Here is a 15258-nt window from a genome sequence, read left to right as displayed (position 1 = left end):
AAAAAATCAGAGTGCTGATCAATAAACTTTTTAAACAATGTTTTCAGGGGAAAAAAATCAGCATGAAATACAAAGATTTAATCAAAACAAGTAATTTCTATACAATAGGAAAGTCTCAAAAACACATTTTAAAATTTAATCTAGTGTACATATTTAAAATAATCAACAACTTCACTTATTGTTGTAGGCATGCACTGGGTAGAATATGACCAACATCATCACTTGAAAAAATTATTTTTCTTTTTAACAGATCATCTCTTTCTCCTTTATAAATAGTCCACACCTTTACAAACAATTCACGGATGTGAGCAATAAAACAAATCTCAACATTTTACTAGGCACTCTGGATCTCAGTAGCTAGTCATGCAGAAGACCTGATCCTGTAAATCCTGTCCATGGGAATGTCCATTCTGAACTACATTACTTCAGTAAGACTCAGCAGAAGTATTTCCAACAATTCAGTTCTCACTGTCAAAAATGACAGTATGCCTGGGTTCCCATTTAATTTTTTGAGCCAATACTAAGACAACAGCTTAAGGGCAATTCTTTAAAATTCAGATCCAGCTCCACTGAAATCCATATGATAGAATTTCCATTAATATATGAACAAAGTTAAGTACTGTTTCTGGCATTTTCGTGTAATACAAATGTATTTGCTACTACCAATCTATGAACCTGAAAACCAAAGATGGGTTCTCCAGCAAACTATAAACATCACAAGAGACGTTAAGAGGGTTACTGACAGACACATTCCTGACACAAATATGCAAGGACCCTGTTTATTCACTTACAACCCATAGATGGATTTGTCTGGGGAAAATAGGTATTATCAAGATAAGAAAACCTGTATCCATGACAAGCTGAAATTTTGATATGACAAAGTAAATGTAACATACCTCAAATAACCAACATTTTTCAAAAAGTAAGCCCTCCTTTTCTGCTAAATTTATTTAATAAGTTAGACTCTAGTCACCTTAACACTTACGATATGCTAATAAAAATCTAAATAGTATCTTCCTCTTCATTTACAATTTCAGATTATTGTGGATTTTTTTATTCAGATTCTATAACCTAAAGAATTATTAGTATCCAAACATCTTTTAAAATTTGGAAGTTTTCCTTATTCTTAACCTTTTTTATTTCTTTAAGTAATACAATTTTCACAATGATAAAAAAATTAAAGAATACCTTAAATGCAAAACCAAAAGCAATCATCCCAACCATTAAGAAATAATTTCTTTGACCCAGCCAGCACGTCCAACAGAGCTGAGCTTCAAAATAACTTTTATTCTTTCTCCCTTGATGGCAAAAAATTATATTGGGACTGATCCTTTTTTTAATGACATAGATGATGTTCGGAAGCAAGACTGCTTGTACATTCCAGGCCAAATAATTCATATAGGTCAAAGAAATTCATGCCCTGATATAAAATGGCAGAGAGAAATGATAGTAACCATAGGAAGAAAACATTCAAATTTATTAACACATAAAATTTTATTTCATAAGCATTTTGCCTTTTCTTTGTAAAATGAAATCTACTGACCGCAAAACTACAGAGCCATTTCACCATTGTAGACAATGACCTTTTCTGTGAGGTCCACTGACTAGCAAACATGTCATCTTACAGCAACACAGAATGCAACTATTTATTGCTAGTGCACTTGTTGTGAGTGAGAACAGAATTAGTATGTCTAAAGCTGCCCAGAAGAGTATTCCCCATTGAAGTAAGGTGTGTCACAACTGCAGTACCAAAAAGCAAAAAGGGAAAAACAAAGGTCCGAAGTAGCTGTCTGATTCTCCCAATACAGAATCTTCAAAACATGGAAAAATGTATAAATAAAAGCATCAGTGTGAACTGTTTCAGTGAAGCCCTACCAAAACTGATCCACAACCCACACCAAGGGCATATTCACCACTGACACAATATACACCACCCACAAAACAAGCAACATATGTAGAATGGAGCCTAAGTCGGTCCCAAAGCTATAATTAAGCAATTTACCACTTCTAATGTTTCCCCCTCTGGGGTAATTCTTTCATTTGGGTTTTGTCTCTGGTTATTCCAACAGTCTGATGACAAAGCTGCTATGAATATCTGTTACTTTGTCAAAAATGGTGCCAAAACTTGTAATACTTTCTCTGCGCAGCCTCTTTATTTCATTTGATAACACCATACAGTGCACCCAAATTCTGAGAATATAAATGGCCTGATAATTGTCTGCCTTCAGGAGGACTTGGCTCATCCTGATTAATCTGGAACTACAGTATAACACTGGTGTAAATCAGCTCCATTCTCTATTTCAAAGCTATTATACCATTTTAAAAAATAACATTTCTTCTGCTTCATTTGAATTTGGAAGTCTGTCTGCTTTTAATGTGAAAATTTGACATAAAAAGCTCACAGATTATTACAGACTACTACATAGGCACATATGAATAAAATGTTTTGAATGAAGACTTCCTAAGGAAAAAAAAAGAAAATCATTCCTTGATTTTTGTTTAGACAGACTCAAAAGAAAAAAACAGATTTTTTCCATGTCTGCTTTCATAAAGGCCACATTTTGGAGCAATACTTCATCCCCAAATCCCAAGGGATTCCTTTCTTTGCATGTCTGACTAACCAATTACCATACTATAGAAGAAAAAAAAAAAAATCCTGTCTCACCTTTGCCCTTCTTGCCCTCACTATTCCAGAGCAGAAAATCTAGCAGATCTTATTCCCACTCTTTTCCTTTTCTCTATAGAAGAACTATATTTTTGCCTCTCCACTGAAAAGGAGCAGGGGCAAGACTTCAACTGCCTGAACTAATTGCTTTTATAATTGTTTAAACTCCTAAACTGTGTAACAACATAACCTACCATCCTACAGCTGACCCTGTAACACAATTTCATTTTTACAGTGGTGCTATCTGATCTTGTAACTGAAACAAATATCCGTTCTACAGTGGCATAAATGAGAGAAGCTCAGCTTTCTTAGCATGTCTATTATAATATGGGATGAGGAGGAAAGTTTGAGTGGATGCCTCCTGGAAAGGCAGGAAAACATTGTCACCCTGGGGCTGGATTGCCCCTGCTGCCAGGAAGGCTAACAGGGGACACTAAGACCTACAAAATAAGCTTATGACAACAGAGTAAAATTTTGTTTTGCTTTTGGACAAGAGAATTTGGAGGAAGGTAATACTCTCTGATTAACTTTGGCCGCACTGACTTTACCTTTCAGTAATAAAGGCCTCTATTTTGCTATACACCTCAGAAAATATTATCACAAGAAGTTCATATTGTCATCTGTTACTGAAGAATACTTGGTCTTTCTGCCATTTACCTGAAAATGAGACTACAGCAAACTCCACATCATAACATCTACTCAACCGGACAACTAAGAAGCACCCTCTGTTTTCTCTCTATGTTGATACAAAGGACTGGAATCAAAATGACCAGTGCAAAAAATGGGCCAAAAAAACCATCCAAGCCAAACAATATTTTTAAAATCTCCAAAGAATTTGATTCCCACATCCATAATTCTCCAGTTACTGCTGTAATGCCCAGAGTTACCAATTAAGATAAATTAATTTTAGTATATTCAATCTCTTCATTACATGCCCAGCTATTTCAGTTTCACTCCAAGGAGCGAGCTTGCAGCCCAGACAGATCTATAGGTCTCAAAAAACACAAGGCGAATCTATTGCTGGGTTTAAAAAAGAAAAAGCCACAAATTTAAATAATCCTATTTTCTTCTTCTTCATCCCCCTCCTCCTTTACATCTCAAATGTTCGAAGCCCGGTTTAAGATTTCTTAATGCTCCGATTATGACAGTGCTTCAGTGTGACAACTTTTTTGCCTCCAAATGCACCAAAAAAAAAAATATATTGTTGCCTTGAGAGAACCAAGAACTCTGCCTGGTAGAAATAAAGCACGTGTCACAAAAGTCACTGAAACATTTCTCACCTCAAAGACAAAACTGTGGGAGGAAGGGTTTACCTAACACACAATCTGGGAAGCTTTCCAAAATCTTTGTTTAAGAAGTGTTTAGTCTGACACAGTTCCCTCCAAAGCCCTGGAGAGAGGCTACAAATATCCACGTGAGGATAATGCATGAATGAAAAAGACCTACTAAAATTCTGTTCCAAACTATGGTTCATATCACTTTGTTTCAACACATATCTGCCTGCAACCACTGAACCTCCAATACAGTGCATTGCACTACTGTCTTTCTCAGCACATTCTTACTGGATGACACTTTAAATGAACATGTGTGAAATCCGTACCAGAAGACTCATCTGTCACACATCTCTCATACACCAAGGATTGTTCTGCATTTTCTTCTGATGTTCTTTAAAAAAAAAATAAAAAATACTGCTGATGACAGGACACTAGATGAGAAGGATATTTGATCTGATTTAATATGGCAATTGCTTGCTCAGCTCTTTTATTAATTGATACCATTAGCGATAACAGTAACTGGAAATAGTTTGTTGCCTGGTATTTGCAACCAAGGAGTTGCAGTCCTGCTGCTGCTTCATCAGGTTCTTTCTAGCTGTTGCCCAGGTAAGCTTTTTTCTTTAAAAAACATACAAACAAAAAACAAACAAACAAAAAACCCTAACAAACAAACAAACCAACCCAACAAAAAATCCCTATCAGCTCCCGAGTCTGTCCTGTTATTATCTGCATCCAACTGCTCCACAGCATGTCCAGCTCAGCCTGAGAGCAATCAGGATCAAACCACCTCTGCTGCACTTCATGTTTCACTGCAATTCCTTTCTGAATCAAATCTTTCAACTGCAACTCCTGGCTCAATCTAGCAGTTCTCAGGATCAATCCAGCCATTATCATTCAACGCATAAATCAAACTTTCCATGCTTTTGCAGTAACCTGTTCAGACCTCCAAATAAATCAGGTACACTTTGTATGATTTCTTATTTGACATACTAACTTCCCTTCATTATAAAGTCAGATCAGAGCATTTCACTCCAGTCACAATCACATTGTTCAGGCATGTTGCTCTGGCATGATGGAAGCAAACAATACGAGTGGAAGAAGTGGTTCCTCCAACAGCCCAATTCCTAAATTTAGTTCCTCTGTCTCTTTTCAGTCACAGCTTTTTGAGGGTAAGCTATGCTATCTCATAATGATTCTTCACACACACACCCTCCACTGTACACAAGGAATCCTGACAGTGTTGCACCCAGGCAGTTACCAAGCTCCCCAGAATAGTGCTGTATGGCTACTTTATTCACACATTCAAGAGGCAAAGAAATATGCTCTGTGGACCTTCCCCTTGGAGAAAACTAGTGGAAGCAGCAGGTCTAGAGAAGCATAAGAAATATTGCTCTGTCTTGGAATTAGTAACCATGAAATGGAAAAAGTAGCAGTTCCTTATGTCCTCTCTTCCCCAACACAGAATTGTGGTGTCAGGTCCAACCCAATCCATAGTGGATATTTTTCCGACAGAGATGTAGAGCTCACTTCTCCTCATATCCAGTTTGTGCTGCATACCCATTTACTTCCACAGAGTATTTACACTCCAAATCAAAACAAAAAAAAAGTACGACTGAGAAATTGTAAAATGTCCTTCCTTATTTAAAGAATCAATTTCTAGTTGTCTCAGAAATTATTTTAACTTCTGCATGTCTTTAAGCAAACTGAAAGGGCAAACAAAATATAGAACTGAGCAGACAGGTTCAGGAGCGAGTGGGATACAAAAGAACAACAATGCCTTATCCTGTCCCAGGGACCCATTTGTATCTTTTTATTGTTTATGACGATGATTTCTGCTTATTTTGTAATATATTATTGTTTTCCTTTTTTTTTAATAAAGCAGAATTTCAAGGAAACAAACTTTCTACTATACTATTTCTTAAATATAATGAAATGTAAATGCACACAAATTCAAAACCACACACGTAATCAGAAAAATCTAAATAATGCCATCTCAAATCTTCATCTCTTTCAAAATGTTTAAATGTTAAAATGTTCACAAGGTTAAAATGTTGGTTCTGCATACGTAGCAAACAGACTAAAACAGACAGACATGACAACAATCTGCCTGTTATCCAATGTGACAACTATGTTTCTCACTCAGAATAACTAGTCTCTCAGAAGAGTAACGTATATCACAGATTCTCTCAGTTTTCATTAGTACACTATCTCAATTTCTCCAGGGAAATTATCTTTGAACAACATATCACTCTGCCCTTGGAACCATCAAACTGACATTTGACAAAACTGTGGAAGGCTCATAAGTTAAATTTAAAACTCTGTTAAACCTTGCCTTACACATCTGATGGAGCTCTAGCCTCCCACGGAAACAGTTAGGAAGGCCAACACCAGAGGCTGGTGGGAAAATTTCTAGCACTAGTCTGTATATAATACATGGAAAAAATATCCATGTTCTCTTTATCTGCAGCCGGAAAAGTTTGGGAAGTATATAAGCTGCTGTAACCTAAATGAAAAATAAAAAAATAATCCTTTCCTGATTCTTGTGCTCAGAACATTTTTATATTGTATAGGTAGATGCACATGGAGGGAAGGGGTTATGCCAATGTATTCAATTTTCCTGATTGCCATCAGTATCAATAGCCTGCCATGGCATAAAACAGATCCATCATTTTTCTAATCATTCTAACCCCATATAAAAAAATAGGGATGAATAAAATGACAGCTAAGAACATATTGATTGGCAGAAATTAAAGAAATTAATAGATCTGTTTCTTAAATTAAGTTTTGACCTTAATGACGATTCAAGCTGCAAAAACTTAACACTTCACTGAAATCCCACAATAAACTCTAATCATACGCTACAACTTATCTAGGACTCTAGGGATAAAAGTTGGCAGGGTTATGAGGACAGTTTGCTTCAGCAAGGTCAGCTGTTATTTTAGGTCAATAAAACATAACAGAAATTGCACCTTCAACTGCTGAACAAATGTTTCTGCATACCAATCATTGAATTCCAGTGAAATCAACCATAATGACAATTGCATAGCATAATAACTTTTTTAAGCTCTCTCTGGCTAGAGAGATTTTCAATCAATGTTGAGTATGTTCTGATAGAAATGCCAGAGTGGTCACATTCACACAATAACTTCATCATAGACAACTCCAGAGTAAACTCATTTAATTAATTTCTGGAAGAAAGAAAGATTCTGAAAATAAATTAAGTTGTTTTTTTTTTATAATTCAGGTGTAATAACTATCCAATCAAGCACATTACAATGTGCTTGTACTTGACAATAAAAAGAAAGTGTTTCTCTCATTCGTTACTGCAACCAATAAGCCTCTAATTTCAGAAACAAAATTTTCCAGCTGGAAAGTAACTTGCGATTGCAATGTGCATTAAAGCACATCAGGAAAGAAAACCCTTGTCTCGTCAATCTTTTAATAATAAGCCATCTTTTGCCATACAGTTTGAAGGCATCTACATCTGAAACTTCTCTAACACATCTGAACTGTGAAATGTGAACAATGCTGTGCAAATCTATACATTGACATAAAAATTCTGAAAACTTCAGATCTGAACATATTATACAGGCGGATTGGACATTTGCCATGATTCTAGTCAAATGTACTGCATGGCAACCTGATATGTGGAACCACATCTGCAAATGCAGAACTTTGGTACGTGAAATCCACCTGGAAAGTCTTTGCAGTATACACCCTCCTTTATACTCCAGTCCGACTGATCTATGAAGAAGTAAACACTTTCTACCGTGATAATCATGGAAAACCAACTCTGTTCCTGCCTAAAGCAAAGCTCCTTCAGTACAGCAAACAAAACTTTGTGCAAGTTTCCATCACCAGTTTCCGAAAGTGAAAAATAAGGGATGAGCTTAAGAGTACAGAACTGTCTTAAAAGACCTGTCACAGGAAAAAGAGAAAAAAATAGCCACTCTGAAACAAATGGGGAAAGAAAGCAGCAGATGACCCTGTAGTCCAAACCATATAAAGTTATTAGTTTCTAAAATACCAAGTAGAGGTTTTAACACTTCACTAATTTACACTTTACAGCCAATTCGTAAGCACTGGGGAAGAAAAATTAACATCGAGGCCTACTAAGAGAAAAAAACGCTGACAATCAATTTTTACTTTGAACAACCACCAAAAGACATAATACTTAATAAGATGATAAGATTACTCAAAAACAGTGCACAAGTACAAACCCTAGCTAAACTAATTTAAAACCTGGAAGAAAGAAAACATGAATCTGACTAGATAATGCTACATACAAACACAGCATATAAAGCATACACATACACACACCTCCTTTGCAGTTATGTTCTGGTCCAGAATCTGTCGAGCACAAACAGCTAAAAGTTTCTGAACCAGAAGCTGAACCACTGCAATACATCCTATTATGTTTGCAACAACTGTGAAAGTGATGACAGTCACATATTAAGAATAAGTCTCTGATCTTAAGTATAAATCTCTCTATATACTATAGTTGTAGTTCAACCCATCACCTACTGGGTTGGGTTGTCTACCAAAAAGTTGATCCCAATGTTGAACGCCCTATACAAAGAAAATAAAAGTAAAACTGAAAGAAGAAAAAAATCTTCACACAAAACAACATATGAATTGAATATGTTGTTAACAAACATTTTTTTCTTACCGATTTTTGACAAAAGCATTAATTTACTGTAAAGTTTCTGATCTAGAAATGGAGCAACCAAAAACTTCACAATGGGGAAAAGCAGAATAAAAACAAAACCCAAAAAGAGACAAACAGAAGTTATTAATATGGAATCAAAATGGCCAAATAAATGAAGCATCAATGAAAGCCTTCATTGCAGAAAGAGTAATTAAATAGGAGAGCAGAAGATACTGACCTGGAAGTCAAGCTGGTTGGAGTAGGGATGAAAGCAGCAGTTTGGAGAAAAACAGATAGGGAGGAGGACAGCAAAAGAGAATAAAGGGAGGAACATATTAGTTCTTCAAAAATATAACAAGCAAATGTTATATCAGCAGATTTTACTCAAAAAAAAAAAAAAGAAAAGGAAAGGAAAGGCAAGGGAAAGCGAGAAGTAAAATAAAATTTCTGTAGCTCTATATCCTTGCTGTGCACCGAATAAAACAGAAATTTTAAAGTAAAACGGCACCTTGTCATTTGTGGACATTGAAGAACCACCCATATTTATAACAATCCAAATGTATACACATAGTGAGCGGAACAAATAAATCAGGTGGATATTGGTAGTGTTCACTGCCACACAAATGTCTCATCATATACCACAACGTCTTTCTTTGAACCAACATAGGCTTGATGACCCATGTTCAAGTCTTCCCATGAAAGCCAAAACAGCTAAACAATGTGGCAGCTCATTCAAAGATATCATTAGAAGTTCACAAAGCACTGTACCTAATAATCAAAAACAGAGATTTGCCCCCTCCAGGAAATACAGCCCCTTCTAAAGCTAAGAGCACTTTTTTTCTTCAGTCTGAAGAATAAGGTTAATACTTCATGACTGAAGCTATGCCGATGCTTGATAACTTATTTTTTTAAAAATACCCAACATGCCCTTTCAATTAGGCAAGAAAAAAAAAATCCCTGGCTGACACCCAGCTAGACTAATCCTTAAAGCTGCCACTGGTGCACAGTGTTTCATTCACTTATGAAAAGGAAAATTTATAAAAGGCACAAAAATACTTTTTTTTTTTTTAAACACAATTATTCCATATGCTGATATTTTGTCATTTATGCAATGAATTGTCAGTGCTGTGCGGACTTATTTTCATCAGAATTCAAATAGAAATCAGTTCAGAATGAATTAATTGTAGGCTGAACATCCCAAGAGTCTAAATGCATATCTACAGTTTTATTACCCAAAACTTAGAACTGCGAAGTGGGTAACAAAAAAAAAAAACAAAAACCACAAACTGCTTGTTTAAAAGCAAACTGCTTCTGTCTGATAGCAAGTATAGTATTTTTAAATGAACTTCTATATTGTGGTAAGCTTTGCTGACAAGCTAGACTCAATCAAGCAAATGACTGACCATCTAACATACCACTGGAGAAAAGGAGATTCAAGATTTTGTATTCTATACTGTGTTCTCATCACTTCGTCATCAAGCTACAGCATTTCACTCTTAAACCAGCAGCAATCTGATTAGGATTACAATATTTATCCTTTACCAGACAGGTTAGTTCACAGCCTGTTCTCTTAAAGGAGGTAAGGTAACATGCTAGTCCTGCTCTATCTCTTATTATCAGCCTTTGCGCAAACTCCTCCCGTGTCCCTGGGGATGAGTAAAGTTAAGAGACCACTGTGTCTTGAACCACATTTTGCAGCCTGATAGGCAGTCTGCTCTCTCCAGTGTGGGCACTCAAAGCAATTGACAACAATGGATTTTTAAACATGGACCTGCCTGAGAAAGCAATTCTTAATCTAGTTCTTTTCCTCCGAATACACCACTTTCCTGCGTGGAATTTGTCTTCCTATTAAATAAGGTTCCAGACAACAGCTGGGATGATGTGCTCAGTGTCAGGACCCATGAGCAAGGGCAGCCTCTTGGCTCCTTTTTCATCCTCAATTTCACACACGCCCGTACAGTGTCCTTTTTTCTCCCGGTCATTCCGATTCAATCCAAAGGGCAGAGTGCATTTCTCGCATTCTGAGAGCACGTAGTTACAGTTCTCATCCCTAAGAAGCAACTCAATACAAGCAATATGTTTGCATAGATATTTATGGAATGTTAAGTAAGGTAAAATTAAGACAGAAATGACATGCACACGGGTTGCTAACAGCATACTATTCTTGTAAGAGCACAAGATTGTGAGGAATAATCTGGTTCTGAAGACTGAAATTGTGCACGCAGTTGCAGGCAGCCACATGTCATAATCAGGTTCATAAATTTATCAAGCCGCATCTTAAAACCAGTTAGGTTTCTCATTCCCTTTGTTTCTTTTAAAAAGCTGTTCCAGGGCCTTCATTCTTCTGAGAATTAGAACACTTTTTCTTCCTTTCTTTCTCTTTTCAGCCTAAATTTATTAACGGATAATTTATATCCACTGTATTATGTGTCAACGCTCCTTTACTTAAATCACTCTTCTTTCACCGCAGCGCTTACCCCTTCACATATTTATAGAGAACGAGCATCCCTACAGAGCCTCTTGCCAGAGAAACAAACCGCTGTTGTTTAGACTCCTCCTGTGACATGAGCACTCCACGCCCTTAATTATCCCACCAGCCCTCTCTGCACCTGCTTCCAGTTTTAATTCAACCTTCTCAAACATGACTGATGAGAAGTATACAGCAGCGTTCCACATGGAGTCTCGCTAGCGCTTGATGACATGAATACCTTCCTGTCCTTACTGCAAACGTTTATTCTGACATATCAGGATTCATATCTCGTTATTTAGATGTCTGCTTCATTATTTAGATGGCTCATAATGACACACCCATAAGCAAATTCACCCAATCTTTCTCTTCCTAAACTGTATCAAGGATTATCCTTAGCTTACAGCAGGCACTCTTACTGGTCCTAACTTCACAATCATGCATTTCGCACTACTGTATTTCACTTAATGTCATGATTCAAAGTCCCTAGCATATTTCATAAATATACCTTTCACTCTAACTCCATTAATGAAAGCAATAGACAATATACTCCTTCCATCCTGACAGTTCCTTTTCAGCCGCACTTAACTCCCTTTGGCTAGGCCCTTCACGTTAAAATTAAAGCCGATCACTATCTTACCCAGTTTCATTTACATTATCAAAAAAACCCAAACCAAACAAAAAATCCACACCACATTTCCTTCATCAAGAAAGCCAAAGAAAAACATCAATCTAAGCTTACCAAAGGTTCATTATACTGGGATATATTGCATTTAATTTTAACTTGTTCTCATTATAAACAGATAAATCATGAAAGACAATAAAAGTTACCAAACAGCTTTAGTATAGGAGGAGGAATTGGTTCTCCTTTGTAGCAATAAGAAGTTATAAATTACAAAATTGATATATATGGACTAATTTAAGAAACAGACCAACATGTTTGTATATATGACGAATCATATGAATCATGAACCTTAAGTGATGCAACTCAGAAGTGTGATAGTTTCTGAAGCAAGAAAATTAAAACCAAAAGAATCACCATTCATATGAAATCTTCAGGATTATTAATAATGTTCATCTGCCAAACAGCATACATTTATAAATTTAATTGCCTATATCTTGAAGCAGATATTTCTACCCTTGAGTATTTGACACTTTCTGTGCCAATACTTTCTGGCAAATCGTAGAATATTAGGATTCATCACCTCGTTTTAATTCTTATCGAATTTTTAAATTATTTATACAACTACACCTCATTATGCTGTTGAATTTATATATGAATATAATAAATATTGTGAAGATACGACAGGTTGCAATACTCTAGATTATAACTCTCTCTCTCTGTTTATAAATTTTGAGAATTTATGTTGTTGCAATTATCTTGCAATGTAAAGATGCTGGCATAGCAGTGAACATGGAACCCACCAAGCAAATACGTTTCAAAACAGCATTAATTTTCCTAAAAAAAAAAAAAAAAAAAAAGAAAACCACCACAACAGAGAAGCCCTTGCATCTGAAGTTAGGGGAAATGTTGAAGATGCATAGTTTCTGATCAAGAAAAAAAGGAGGAGGAAAAGTAAGGAGAGAAAATAGTAACCTAGACCACATTACTTGAATTACAAAACAGCGGGATAAGAAGGAAAGAACATTTTCAAATATGCTTCTGTTAAAGTTGCAGTCTTTTTCACAATGCTTTATTCCCATAAAGTGGGTAAACTGAGCTTTGGCTCCACCTCTTCCCTTCAATAATGAGCCAATCAAGTAGTCATTACAAGCAGAAAAACTAGTAGCACTTCATAAAATGTTACAGCAATTTACACTCCACCTAACCCCCTAGAAAGGGGAATTTCAACATCAAAGTTCCCTCTCTAGGGACACCGACAGGTGGCACAGTTATATACAGATTTAGATCTTTAGGACAATATTTTTAGAAAATAAGGAAGAGGGAGAGAAAATAAATTAAATTTTAGAGAAACCTAAGGTGAGCATGATTAGATAGCCACTCTTTATAAATACTTCCTATTACACCTTTATATTGCTGGCAGATTGCTAGCCTTATTGCACCAATCAATGAATTTGGGCCTGTGCTTATGCATGGTGGAAAGTAACTTTAAGGCTCCATTACCAAGTAAAGGTAGTAACTTCTGTTGATGAAATCAATAATAGATAATTTTAACGTAAATTCTATCTTACAATAATTAACTTATATATACTGTGCAGATAGGAATTTGGAATTAATTAATTTGGAATTAATCTTGAAAGCTATATGTTGAATCAAGTGAGAAACTTCATTAAAGTTAATAGAGTTCACAAATCTTAGAGCACGATGATTCCCCAACATTGCAGCATACTACTATCCTTAGCAGGTAATGCCACACATATCTTATTGAAAGCATTACAGAAGCACTTAAACATTCATAGCAAAGCTTAATTACTATATCATATTCAAAATACAGAATATCCTGTACAAAAAGTCTGTGCTTACTCAGTGGTAACAAATTATTTTCTGAAAAGTTCAGGATCAACACCCACATCAACAATAACAGACTGGAAATTGGTGTCCCAAAAGTTTCACTGATAAAAGTGCACTGAATTTGCAAAAGAAAATTAATACAAAACCAGAAAATTCTGCCCAGTACATAACTCATTAAAAGGGTCCTCAGACGGCAAGAGGGTGTATGCTGACAAGGCTGTAGTAAGATCTCTGCATCCCTTAGGTCCTTGTTTCTTTGTAATCATTGATTTGTAATCAATAATTCTCAATTTTATTCAAATAAAGCTGCTGATCTAAATGGCCTCTTTATCTCTTTTTTATATAAAATATTTAAATCAAATTAATATTTACTAATAATTTTAAATCACAAGTTTCATTACCTTATCATGTTCATTTTTTAATCTTAATCGCCATTTTAATATTCAAACGTTCAAGACTGATTGCTACTTACTAAATCTCTTGAACAAAAACTTAGCATGCCTATTATTGCATCTAATGTCACACAATAATTCAGTAGGTTTTATAGGCCAATCAGGATATCAGTTACTGTTTCTGTAAAAACTATACAGTCGGTTTCCACCAGCTTGGTCATAGCTGGAGTAACTATCTTTCAAGCCTAGGTCTGTAATTGCCCCTACAGTACATGCACCAATGGGTGGAACAGGCAGCACTTTCTTGACCACACAAATTCACTAATCGTGTTATCTTTTTCCAATATGCTGCTTTAGGATTTTGGAGAGTTTAGGCAGAACTCACAGTCACGGTGCAGAAAGTGACCACTCTTCATTATTAACTTCCTCTTGTATCTACTTTACACATTAAAATCGATGCAAACACTAGAGTATTCTAAACTCCTCCTGATGTGATGGGAGAGGTAACTGCTAATTAAAATTGTCCTCCTGCAAACAGTTCTATTTCGAGTACAAATCTTTTTTCACTTAAAATTTGAGGTCTTGGTTCTCAAGACACTTTGATAACTATGTACCGTTCATCAGTATCATTATTAAACCCTTGCCAGATGTCTGCAGAGAAAGATAAGTTTTGGCAACAGATAACTGTGAAGGTTGATAAGTCATCATCAGTAAAAGATGCTCTACGTGTCTTCCTTTCCAAGCTGGCCGTTTTTTTCCCCCAAAGGTAACCGACATTTCCGGCAGATCTTCCCCTCTTTCACGGTGATTTTCCCTAATGGGACAGAGAAGTGCTATGTCTTCACTGAAACTACAGCAATAACCACAACAATGAGACCCCTTAAACTTCTCTTTTGGAGCCATGAAGTGCTTTTTTTCTGACTTCATCGCTAGAAAACAATTACATAAAATATCTGAAAACATAAAATTCCTTCTTTCATTTACATTAGAGGTGCCAAGTGCAGGAAGGAAACAAAGAAATAGATCCATTAAATTGCTTCTCAATCAAACAAATCACAGCATACTGTATGGGACAAGGATCCAAGAATCATTTCATTATGAAGGGCATGAGACAAGCGGATCCCAAACCCCTCCTGTCTCCATTAAGGAGACTGTACAGACTGTACAGCCTTCCCAGAAAGAAGACAAACACTGCTTGGTCTACATCAGATAATAATCATTTGAAGCGGACAAAGACTACAGAACCACTTAGAAATAGTTACAACTATTATTAAATAGAAATACTTAGAAATACTTACCAATACTTTTCAGGACTTCTGTGAGCTAGCGATGCTGTTCA

At 35.9% G+C, this 15258-nt stretch overlaps 1 protein-coding gene across 1 annotated transcript in view; it reads right to left on the bottom strand.

The window, feature by feature from the left end:
* The window catches only part of ERC2 (ELKS/RAB6-interacting/CAST family member 2), a gene marked incomplete at both ends in the record, with an annotated part of 454823 nt that overhangs the window by 221119 nt on the left and 218446 nt on the right, over window positions 1-15258 (bottom strand). The gene's annotated exons all lie outside the window — the stretch shown is intronic.

The sequence above is a fragment of the Vanellus vanellus genome (assembly GCF_965231255.1).
Source record: "Vanellus vanellus genome assembly, chromosome: 9".
Lineage (NCBI taxonomy): Eukaryota > Metazoa > Chordata > Aves > Charadriiformes > Charadriidae > Vanellus > Vanellus vanellus.
Note: the sequence above shows the minus strand (reverse complement) of the source record. Positions and strands in the feature narration are given on the sequence as shown.